The sequence below is a fragment of the Pongo pygmaeus genome, chromosome 7, assembly GCF_028885625.2.
Source record: "Pongo pygmaeus isolate AG05252 chromosome 7, NHGRI_mPonPyg2-v2.0_pri, whole genome shotgun sequence".
Taxonomy (NCBI): Eukaryota; Metazoa; Chordata; class Mammalia; order Primates; family Hominidae; genus Pongo; species Pongo pygmaeus.
In genome coordinates this window covers 132,126,411-132,139,527 of record NC_072380.2, presented here as the reverse complement: position 1 = coordinate 132,139,527, position 13,117 = coordinate 132,126,411, and positions in this window count along the sequence as shown.

The window sequence follows — 13,117 nt, the reverse complement described above, 5'->3', positions numbered from 1 at the left end:
AGGATGTTGTGATGTTCCACATAGTGACAGCACAGGAATGGTACAGGGAGGCCTGAGAGGCAACTGGGATCTAGAGAGAGGAGGGCCAACAGGACTACTTCCACATAAGGGAAAAATGGTCCTTCCAATCTTCTTACTTTATGACCTTATCACCACAGAAGGAATGTCCCTGTCTCTTAGGCCCAACGTTAAAAGTTTCAGGAATGAAATTGGATGGGTTCACCCTGGACTAATCAATGGGGACAAGGAAGGTGAAGTGTGGGGATTAGTTAGAACCTCATGGTTGGAATGGAGAGAAAGAGCAGTTCTCTTGGGAAGAAACGACTGTTCCTTATAAAGAAAGCAAGCTTGGTGAGCAAAACAATACACATCCACTCCATCATCTGCTGTAAATGCTCTAGGATGAGGATCTTCATCTTAAAACAATTGTAAATTGAAAGTGATATCATCTGATGATAATCATGTCATGTCATGCTTCACTGCCTCCAGGACATAGTCTCTGAAATCCTTCATGCCGGGATAGATGTTATTCACAGTGCAGGCCTGGGTTGCTGAGCTTATCTCTTTTATCTCATAACTCACTGGATAATCATTATAGTCACACCATTTAATGATGGGGATATTGTTGGAGAAATGTGTCCTTGGATGATTTCATTGTTGTGTGAACATCATAGAGTGTAGTTACACAGATGCGGATGGTGTAGCCTACTACACACCTAGGCTGTATGATATAGCCTATTACTCCTAGGCTACAAACCTAGGAGTACAAACAGTACAGAATATACTGTACTGAATACTGTAGGCAACTGTAATACAATGGTAAGTATTTGTGATTTAAACATATCTAAACATAGAAAAAGTGCAGTAAAAATATGGTATAAAAGATAAAAAATTGTCCACCTATATAGGGCACTTACCATGAATGGAGCTTGCAGTGGGTGTCAGTGAGTCAGTGATGGGTGAATGTGAAGGCCTTGGACATAACTGCACACTACTATAGCCTTTATAAACACTACACTTAGGCTAAGCTAAATTTATTCAAAAATTTCCTTTTTCAATGATAAATTAAATTTAGCTTATTGTAACTTTTTTACTATATAAACTTTCAATTTTTTAACTTTTTGACACTTTTGTAATAACACTTAAAACACGAATACACTGTACAGATGTACAAAAATATTTTCTTTATATCCTTATTATACAAGCTTTTTTTTTTTTTTTTTTTGAGATGGAGTCTCTCTCTGTCACCAGGCTGGAGTACAGTGGCACAATCTTGGCTCACTGCAACCTCTGCCTCCCTGGTTCAAGCAATTCTCCTGCCTCAGCCTCCCGAGTAGCTGGGACTATAGGCGCATACCACCACACCCAGCTAATTTTTGTATTTTTAGTAGAGACAGGGTTTCACCATGTTGGCCAGGGTGGTCTCGATCTCTTGACCTCGTGATCCACCTGCCTCGGCCTCCCAAAGTGCTGGGATTACAGGCGTGAGCCACTGTGCCTGGCCTCTACAAGCTTTTTTCTAGTTTTAATATTTTTATTATTTTTTGTTTGTTTTTGTGAAAAATTAACACACAAACATACATATTAGCCTAGGTCTACGCAGGGTCAGTATCGTCAGTATCACTGTCTTCCACTCCACATCCTGTCCCACTGGAAGGTTGTCAGGGGCAATAACACACATGGAGCTGTCATCTCCTCAGATAACAATGTCTTCTTCTGAAATACTTCCTGAAGGACCTGCCTGAGACTGTTTTATAGTTAACCGTTTTTTATGAGTAGAAGTATGCTCTAAAATAATGATGAAAAGTATAGTAAATACATAAACCAGTGACATAGTCACTTATTATCATCATCAAACATTATGGACTATACATAATTATATGTGCTATGCTTTTATATGCCTGAAAGTGCAGTAAGTTTGTTTACACTAGCGTTACCATAGACACATGAGTGTGCTACAATGTCATCACAGCTACGATGTCACTAGGCTACAGGAATTTTTCAGCTCCGTTATAGTCTTATGGGACCACCATTGTACATGCCGTCCATAGTTGACCAAAATATTGTTATGTAATATGTGACTGTACTCGTCTGTTTTGGTGACTGCCTCCCTCTCCTGCCTGGGAGTCCTGAGGATACAGAGCATGTCATATTTTCAGTAACATCCCCAACATCTACCTCAGGGTCAGGCAAGTGGTCAGTTCTTTGACCTTTTGAGATACTGCAAACTTCACTTTAAGTTTTGCCACTTTTCATTGCTCTGCATAAGATGAGATAAGAAACAAACTGGAGGCTGTTTGTTCTTCAGCAGCAGCTAAATTGGTCCTATCAGCCACCACCCATCAGCCTGTGACATGAAACTTCTCTGGGTCTTGCTTGGCACTAAAAGGATGGGATACAGGCTGGTGATCTTCTCCTGTTTGAAATAATCCATGTGGCAGTTGAGGTCTCTGGGAGAAGTCAGGGGAGACATTATTAGAGATTCTTTTTTGAATTGCTGGGCTTGGTAGCTAACCATGGGATTATGAGCCGCAAGGACTTTGGCCAATTTACTTTCCCTCCCTTCATTTTGTCCTCTCTTTTTATCCCCTCATCACAGATGTGACATCAGGGGCGCATTTTTGCCTTTTCTTTTTCACATAGCCTGTTAATTGATTTATATTCTTATTACTTCTCAGTCAGTACTCTTATCCAGAACACATTTAGAGAACTGCCTACATTTTCTAAAGGTTGTTTTCAGTGCTATCATGTTATCTTTCTTATTATTATGAAAAATTTAAAAAATTGGTGCTAAATTCTGTAGCAGGTAGTTGAAATAGCACAGCCCCTGCTCCCATATTAAAAAAAAGAAACAACCTCATAGAAGTAGAGAGTAGAATAGTGGTTACCAGAAGCTGGGGGAAGTCAGGAGGGGAGGACATGAAGAGTCAGTCAGTGGGTACAAAGCTACAGTTAGGAGGAATAAGTTATCCTGTTAAATTGCACCGTAGGGTGACTATAGTCAACAATAATGTTTCAAATACTAAAAATGCTCACCATCACTGGCCATCAGAGAAATGCAAATCAAAACCACAATGAGATAACATCTCATGCCAGTTAGAATGGCGATCATTAAAAAGTCAGGAAACAACAGGTGCTGGAGAGAATGTGGAGAAATAGGAATGCTTTTACACTGTTGGTGGGACTGTAAACTAGTTCAACCATTGTGGAAGATAGTGTGGAAATTCCTCAAGGATCTAGAACTAGAAATACCATTTGACCCAGCCATCCCATTACTGGGTATATACTCAAAGGATTATAAATCATGCTGCTATAAAGACACATGCACATGTATGTTTACTGCGGCATTATTCACAATAGCAAAGACTTGGAACCAACCCAAATGTCCAACAATGATAGACTGGATTAAGAAAATGTGGCACATATACACCATGGAATACTATGCAGCCATAAAAAATGATGAGTTCATGTCCTTTGTAGGGACATGGATGAAGCTAGAAACCATCATTCTGAGCAAACTATCTCAAGGACAGAAAACCAAACACCGCATGTTCTCATAGGTGAGAATTGAACAATGAGAACGCTTGGACACAGGAAGGGGAACATCCACACCGGGGCCTGTCATGGGGTTGGGGGAGGTGAGAAGGTTAGCATTAGGAGATATACCTAATGTAAATGACGAGTTAATGGGTGCAGCACACCAGCCTGGCACATGTATACATATGTAACAAACGTGCACGTTGTGCACATGTACCCTAGAACTTAAAGTATGATAAAAAAAAGTTTCAAATACTTCAGAATAGCTAGAAGACAGGATTTTTAATGTTCCTACCACAGAGAAATCAAGAGCATTTGAGGTGATGGCTATGCTATTACCCTGATTTGATCATTATGTTATCTATACATGTCTTGAAAAATCACACTGTACCCCTTAAATACGTAGAATTATGATGTATCAGTTTAAAAACAACATACAACTAAAAAAAAGAAACAAAAGTGGTGATAGTGATGTTATCACCTTCAAGACAACTCCCTGCCTCTTTTTTTCTCAGTGATTGTATTCTCTGTAAACTCAGAGGCATTCATCGTGTCTTCATTTAGTCATTGTTTAGCCAAGCCACATGTACTTAGCTTTCATAATGTGCCTCATAAATCAACCCCACAGCTCTTTAATAATTTTGTTGCTCTTTTCTGAATTTCATTCATATGTCCCTTTTCTGGGGCTCCAGGGAGTTGGTAGAACACAAGGTAATTTCCATTATATATTAGGCAGGCCAGGCCTAAGTGATGTCCAGTTATATGGCTAATTTCAATCACACCCTCTTGCTTTTCTGACAGATCCCTTGACTTCTTGCTTTTCCAACAACAATGAGGAGCAGAGAAGAAGCTGTTATGGGAGGTGAAAAGTTAAACATAAAAGTTAAATGTTTCTTTGGAAACATTTTCCTACTGCCTGTATTTAAAACATTTTTAATTCTTAAGTGAATTTCTTCAAGAAAAAACCCAGGAGGTTAAGTAAAAAGTCATTCAAGCTAGCAATTTGCTAGGAATGAGAGAAATAAGTTAATTCCTTCCATTAGATAAGGTCTTTCTTATAGGGAGTAGGCTCTGTGGAAATCAAATAAGTATTTAAATGTTTTCTGAACTGGAGAGGAGTGCATCAAGCTTCTATGCATGCAGCATTCCCAGCTTCTGGGCACCAACATTGCCCACTTCCATGCTCAGCTAAACAAAGTGGTCCTGAGTGTTTTATTTTAAAGAAAAAATATGAATTCTCCATTGAATTCCATTGTAACAGCATGGTAGGGTAAACTCAGTCCTGCTCCCTTGACCAGAACTCTTTAGACTAGGAATTGGTGCCAGAGACAAAGGCACATACATATGGACTGAACATCAGATTAACCAAAAGCTTGTCGAGAGTGCTCCATATTGGATGATGGTAGACCCAACTCACAAACGCTGGTGGCTGAGTATACAAAGAGCAAGGAAGGCAGCATCACTTAAATACAGGAGAGGTCCTGAAAATTTTCAAATTATTGTCCCTCAAGAAAGAAGAAAAAAATTTAGGCTCTTTTTTGAGTTCCTATTCCCAAATGATATCTTAGAGCCAAGAAATACAACCTCTCCCACCCAGTTTCTGGATTTGTAGCACCTTTCAACTTAGACTTTTGGAGAGGCATGACCACAGAACTTTGTTGCATTTAACGATGTGAATGTTCACAATGTCCTATTAACTTATTGATAACTACTTAATACTTCACGGCATAAATGTAAGATGAATAAGATGCTTTGTATTCTCAAGGATTTTTTTAACCTCATAAGAAAATGAAGTAAATAATAACTACCACATGAGGCAGAATGTGATAATTCCTATAAATAAACATAAGCAAAGTAGAAGAGAAGCTTAGAGGAGGATGAAATTAATTTCTTTGCTGTGAGAATTTGAGTGTGGTGGAGTCTGCAGAGGGCATGTTGAGAAAGACTATAATTCCATGTTTCATTATTTGTCTTTTTACTAAACCACATTGCCTTGGAGACTAAATGACATTGAGTTGGATCAAGTATAGATAGAATTTTTTTGTGTGATTACTAAAAATGATTTAAGATTAAAAAAATAATTTCAAGTTTTATTTTAGAATCGGGATACATGTACATGTTTGTTTCATGGTTATATTGTGTCATACTGAGGATTGAGGTACAATTGATCTTATCACACAGTTCATGAGCATAGTACCCAACAGTTAGCTTTTTAACCCTTGCTCCCACCCTTCCTTCTCCCTCTGGTAGTCTTTCAGTATCTATTGTTGCCACCTTTATGTCCGTGAATACCCAATGGTTAGCTCCTACTTATAAGTGAATACATGAAATATTTGGTTTTCTGTTCTTGCCTTATTTTTTTTTGGGATAATGGCCTCCAGCTGCATCCACATTGCTGCAAAGGACATGATGTCATTCTTTTTTATGGCCGCACAGTATTCCATGGTGTGTATGTACCACATTTTTTTTTTTTAATCCAGTCCACTGTTCATGAACACCTAGGCTGATTCCATGTCTTTGCTATAGTGAATAGTATGGTGATGAACATATGAGTGCATGTGTCTTTTTGGTAGAATGACTTATTTTCTTTTGGATATATACCCAGTAATGGGGTTGCTGGGTCAAATGGTAGTTCTTTTTTATTTTTATTTTTTATTTTTTTAAATTAATTAATTAATTATTATTATTATTATACTTTACGTTTTATGGTACATGTGTGCAATGTGCAGGTAAGTTACATATGTATACATGTGCCATGCTGGTGCGCTGCATCCACTAACTCGTCATCTAGCATTAGGTATATCTCCCAATGCTATCCCTCCCCCCTCCCCCTACCCCACAACAGTCCCCGAAGTGTGATGTTTCCCTTCCTGTGTCCATGTGTTCTCATTGTTCAATTCCCACCTATGAGTGAGAATGTGTGGTGTTTGGTTTTTTGTTCTTGCAATAGTTTACTGAGAATGATGATTTCCAATTTCATCCATGTCCCTACAAAGGACATGAATTCATCATTTTTTATGGCTGCATAGTATTCCATGGTGTATATGTGCCACATTTTCTTAATCCAGTCTATCATTGTTGGACATTTGGGTTGGTTCCAAGTCTTTGCTATTGTGAATAATGCTGCAATAAACATACGTGTGCATGTGTCTTTATAGCAGCATGATTTATAGTCCTTTGGGTATATACCCAGTAATGGGATGGCTGGGTCGAATGGAATTTCTAGTTCTAGATCCCTGAGGAATCGCCACACTGACTTCCACAAGGGTTGAACTAGTTTACAGTCCCACCAACAGTGTAAAAGTGTTCCTATTTCTCCATATCCTCTCCAGCACCTGTTGTTTCCTGACTTTTTAATGATTGCCATTCTAACTGGTGTGAGATGGTATCTCATTGTGGTTTCTTTTTTAAAGTTTTCTTGAGAAATCTCCAAACGGCTTTTCACAGTGACTGAACTAATTTACATTCCCATCAGCAGTATATAAGCATTCCCTTTTCTCTGCAACTGTGCCAGCATCCGTCGTTTCTTGACTTTTTAAAAGTGGTCATTCTGACTGGTGTGAGATGGTGTCTCAGTGCACTTTTGATTTCCATTTCTCTGATGATTAGTGATGTGGAATTTTTTTTTCATGTTTCTTGGTTGCTTGTATGCTGTCTTTTGAGAAGTGTCTGTTCGTGTCCTTTGCCCACTTTTTAATGGGGTTATTTGCTTCTTTGCTTGTTGAATTGTTTAAGTTCCTTATAGATTCTGGATATTAAACCTTTGTCAGATGCATGGTTTGCAAATATTTTCTTCCATTCTGTAGGTTGTTTGTTTACTCTGTTGATAGTTTCTTTAGCTGTGAAGAAGCTCTTTGGTTTAATTAGGTCCCACTTGTCAATTTTGTTTTTTGTTTCAATTGCTTTTGAGAATTTAGTCATAAATTATTCCCTAAGGCCATGTCCAGAATGGTGTTTCCTAGGTTTTCTTTTAGGATTCTTGTAGTTTGAGGTCTTACATTTAAATCTTTAATCAATCTTGAGTTAATTTTTGTATATGGTCAAAGTTAAGGGTATGGTTTTATTCTTCTGCATATGGCTAGCCAGCTATCCTAGCACCATTTATTGAATAGAGAGTCCTTTCCCCATTGCTTATTTTTCTCAGCTTTGTTGAAGATCAGATGGCTATAGGTGTGCAGCTTTACTTCTGGGTTCTCCATTTATGTTCCATTAATTTATTTGTCTGTTTTTGTACCAGTACTATGCTGTTTTGGTTACTGTAGCCTTATAGTATTGTTTGAAGTTAGGTAAGGTGATTTCTCTGGCTTTGTTCTTTTTGCTTAATATTGCTTTGTCAATCTAGGCTTTTTTTGTTCCATATGAATTTTAGAATAGATTTTTTCTAATTCTGTGAAAAATGATTTTGGTAGTTTGATAGGAATAGCATTGAATCTGTATATTGCTTTAGGCAGTATGACCATTTTAACAATATTGATTCTTCCAACTCATAAGCATGGAATATTTTTCTATTTGTTTGTGTCATCTATTATTTCTTTCAGCAGTGTTTTGTAGTTCTTTTTGTAGAGACCTTTTACTTCTATGGTTAGATGCAGTTCTAGTGTTTGTGTGTGTGTGTGTGTGGCTTTTGTAAATGGGATTACATTCTTGATTTGACTCTCAGTTTGAATGTTATTGGTGTATAGAAATTCTAGCGATTTTTGTACATGGATTTAGTATTCTGAAACTTTACTGAAGTTGTTTATCAGTTCCAGGAGCCTTTTCGCAGAGTCTTTAGGTTTTTCTAGGTATAGAATCATATCATCAGTGAAGAGAGATAGTTTGACTTCTTCTTTTCTATCTGGGTTCCCTTTATTTCTTTCTCTTGTGTGATTGCTCTGACTAGGACTTTCAGTACTATGTTTAATAGGAGTGGTGAGAGATGGCATCCTTGTCTTGTTCCATTTATCAAAGAGAATGCTTCCAGCTTTTGGCTCTTCCGTATGATGTTGGCTGTGGGTTTGTCATAGATGGCTGTTATTATTTTGAAGTATGTTCCTTTGATGCCTAGTCTGTTGAGGGATTTTATCATAAAAGATGTTGAATTTTATCAAAAGCCTTTTCTGCATTTATTGAGATGATCATATAGTTTCTGTTTTCAATTCTGCTTATCTGGTGAATCACATTTAATGATTTGCATATCTTGAACCAATCTTGCGTCTCAGAAATGAAGTCTGCTTGATCAGAATTAACTTTTGATGTGCTGCTAGATTTGGTTTGCTAGGATTTTGCTGAGGATTTTTTTTGTCTATGACTATAAGGGATATTGGCCTATAGTTTTCTTTTTCCATTGTGTCTTTGCCAGGTTTTGGTATCAGGATGATGCTGGCTTTGTAGAATGTGTTAGGGAGGAGTCCCTCCTCTTCAATTTTTTGTAATAGTTTCAGTAGAATTGGTATCAGCTTTTCTTTGTATGTGCAGTAGAGTTATTCTGTGAATCCATCTGGTCTGGGGCTTGTTTTGGTTGGTAGATTTTTTATTACTAAATCAATTTGAGTACTTAATACTAGTCTGTTCAGGGTTTTAATTTCCTCCTGATTTAATCTTGATAAATCATGTGTTTCCAGGAGTTTATCCATTTCTTGTAGATTTTCTAGAGGGTGTGCCTAGAGGTGTTCATATAAGTCTCTGAGGATCCTTTGTATTTCTGTGGGATCAGTTGTAATGTCATCTTTGTTATTTCTGATCATGTTTATTTGGGTCTTCTTTCTTTTTTTCCTTGGTAATCTATCTGGCAGTCTACTAATCTCATTTATTCTTTCAAAGAACTGACTTCTAGTTTCATTGATTCTTTGATTGGATTTTTGGGTCTCAATTTCATTCATTTCTGCTCTGATTTTAATTGTTTCTTTTCCTTTGTTGTCTTTAGGGTTAGTTTGTTCTTATTTTTCTAGATCCTCTAGGTGTGATGTTAGATCATGAATTCAAGATCTTCTAATTTTTTGAGGTAAGCATTTAGTGTTATGAACTTTCCTCTTAACACTGCTTTTGCTGCATCCCAGAGATTTTGGTGTTTTGTCTCTGTTTTCATCTATTTCAAATTTTTTTTTTGATTTTGGCCTAAATTTAGTTGTTTACCCAAAAGTCATTCAGGAACAAGTTGTTTAATTTCCATGTAATTGTGTGGTTTTGAGAGATCTTCCTGGTATTGATTTCTATTTTTATTCAGCTGTGATCTGAGAGTATGCTTGGTATGATTTTGACTTTTTTGCATTTATTGAGACTTGTGTTATGGCCAAACATGTGTTCAGTCTTGGAGTATGTTCTGTGTGCAGATGAAAAGAATGTGAATATATATTCTGTAGTTGATGGGTAGGGTATTCTGTAGATGTCTATTAGGTCCAAATGGTCAAGTGTAGAATTTAAGTCCAGAATTTCTTTGTTAGTTTTCTGCCTTCATGATCTGTCTAATGCTGTCGGTGGGGTGTTGAAGTCCCCCATTCATGCATAGAATTTTGAAACCTAGAAATGTAGGCTGAACAGAGACAGTGTGAACAAAGGCATAAGAATGAGAAAATTGAGGACTTGTTCAGGACATGGTAAGGAGTTTAATTCATCTGGAGGGAGGAAGATAATGGGAGAAATGATATGAAAATAGACTGCAGCTGTCAACTGTTAGAGGAGTCTAAATGACAGACTGTACAGTTTAGTGGCTTTTCTTCTATCTGTCTATCTATCTATCTATCTATCTATCTATCTATCTATCTATCTATCACATATCTTCTGGCAAGGAATTGCGTGATCAAGGCTATGTTAGGAACATTATTCTTTAGGAATCTATGTTTGATTACAGGAGGAGGTGACTGGAGGTAAACATTTTGCAGCAGTTTAAGGAGAGATAATGAGGACTTGAACTAGCAGAGTGGCAATGAGAATGGAAAGAGGAGGTAGGAGGTTGGAGGTAGAGGATATATTACCCTCGTTGGTGCTCTGGCTAGATATGAAAGGGCAGAGTAGTGCAGATATAAACATAACACCAGATTTTGACGCTGGGTAACTAAATAGATTGTGGTAGCATTTTGCTGGAAGCCAGACAGCTTCTGTGATGAAACATCTCTGCCCTCAGACTGCCTGGGCCCAAATCCTTAGATCTTAGATTCTTTACCTTACCAATCTCTGCTTCAGTTTGTTTTTCTGTCTGTAGGATGGAAGCGCTAATAATTCTTTCTTCCTAGGATTGTTAAGCTAAATAAAATATACATAGAAAGTCCTGTAGCCCTTCTGAATTGGGTCCTGTGAGAGAATGAAGTCCTAATGCTTTGAGGAATCCACTGCAATAAATTAATTTCTCCTTCCTGCAACTTTAGTGGTACTTGCATGTAACACACACCATAGGGAACTGTGGAACGTCTCAGAAAGAAAAAGTTAGGAGGGGCTTGTTATAAGATTTGGGCTTGGGTTAGGTGATTTTGAGGATATTTCATGGAAGTTGGGTTCTGTCCTGAATTGAGTACAGACAAGAAACAAAAGTAAGTTGATGATTGGTTATCTTAATTATCTTTATTGCAGAGGCAGGATAAAGTAACCACAGATTTTGTGTTTGGAGAAGAGGCAATAGTTTCTTGTGTTAGCTGGAATGGGAGTTTGGTCATTTTTGTGGTTGTACGATGACTTTATTTTTATCGACATCAGGCATGATTATAGAGTGTACTAATCAAACTTCTACTCTTTTCCATTGTCTTTCAGAACTTTCCAGAGTAGAGCTGAAGTTTCAGAAGAATTCTTTCTTGCTGGAGCTACTCTGTGTGTCCAGGTCTTCTGCAAACCAACTAGAACAGTGGCTTTCAAGCATTTTTGGCTATAAACCAATATGCATAAATGCATGTTCACATGTACACATACCAGCCCTTTATAAAAGGGTTTTTTTTTTCTTTTTCTTTTTCTTTTTTTTTTTTTTTTTTTTTTGAGGTGGAGTCTTACTGTGTTACCCAGGCTGGAGTACAGTGGCACAATCTTGGCTTGCTGCAACCTCAGCTTCCCGGGTTCAAGTGATTCTCATGCCTCAGCCTCCCAGGTAGCTGGGATTACAGGCACCTGCCACCACACCCAGCTAATTTTTGTATTTTTAGTAGAGACAGGGTTTCACCATGTTGGCTAGACTGGTCTCGAACTCTTGACCTCATGTGATCCCCCTGTCTCAGCCTCCCACAGTGCTGAGATTACAGTCATGAGCCGCTGTGTGCAGTTGATAATATGTTAAGGTCGTGTAGTCCATGTTTAGGCTTTTGTTTTTTAACAAAGGGAAGCCATTGAAAACTTTTATATAGTAGAATATAATGATTTCCAAATAACCCAGCTTGATGAGTAACTGGATGGAGCACGAGGGCATGTAAGGAGACCAGTTAGAAGGCCATTCCAATTACTCAGCTAAGAGATAATGATGGTGTGGGCCAGAATCTGGCGGTGGAGATGGGGATAAAACATTTTAGAAATAATTGCAAAGTAAATATTTTGTATTTATGATTTTTAGTTGAAGTGACAGAAACAAACCAATACTAGCAAAGCAAGCCTAATCATAAGATTACAGGACTGCCTCCAAAGAAATGTAGGGATATAGCTGAGACTTAGAAAAGACCTGGAACCAAGAAAATGGAAAATCTTAGGAAACTCATGCAGAAAATTCCCTTTATCTCTCATCTCTTTTTCTAAATTTTCATGGATTTCTCTATCTGAGCATACTGATTTAATCTATATATGTACATAGGGTGAAAAATAGCCATAACACATCTCCAATTTTTGACATCTTTTCTGTTTAAAAGAAAGCATGTAAGATTGAATATACAATTTATTAGTTTTAATTCTAGTTTCTCAAGAGGGTGAATGAGGTTGGTCCGAGGTCAATCTTTATAAGTGGATTCAGGAGGAAGTTTTATGGTTACAGTAAGATTCTGGGACCTATCACATTGGATAGAGATATGGTTGGAGTTAGGAATACACATGAGAAAGTTACTCTCTAAAAATTTCTATTTTCTCATGAAGAAGTAGACAGCTGATAATAAGAGAAGGTGGTAGAGTCAAAGATTTGAGGATACTGGTAAATAATTGAAATTACAATTGCAGAAAGAGAGAAACTGAGTAGAGAGCTCTGCTGGGATTAACAGCTTTCAACTTGTGGTGGTACTAATCTGCAAATTGACAGGTACAGAAGGTTTAAGTATCAGGTGATGACAATGATGGAACATGGATATTAAGAATGAGAAGATGTGTGAAGAGAAGAGACTCATGGGTAGAGTGAAAGTAGAAAGAACATCACGTGTAAATGCCCTGAGGTATGAGGGCTTTGGTAGGTTTGAGGCTCTATGAGAAGTCTAGGAGTGGGCACACTGTATTTGCAGGTCAGAGTCACCAGTTGGCTTTTTAAAAATTTAGCAGCTTGTACAGTGCCTCTAGCACCCAACTTAATTTTTGCATATAGTAAGTGCTCAATAAATATTTGTTGAATGAATCTAGCCTTATCTGTGTTATATCTAGCAATTTTCCTTCAAAGTTTCTGTCCTGTAGATGGCATCCTTCCTTAATTTACAGAGGTGACATGGGTTTTTAT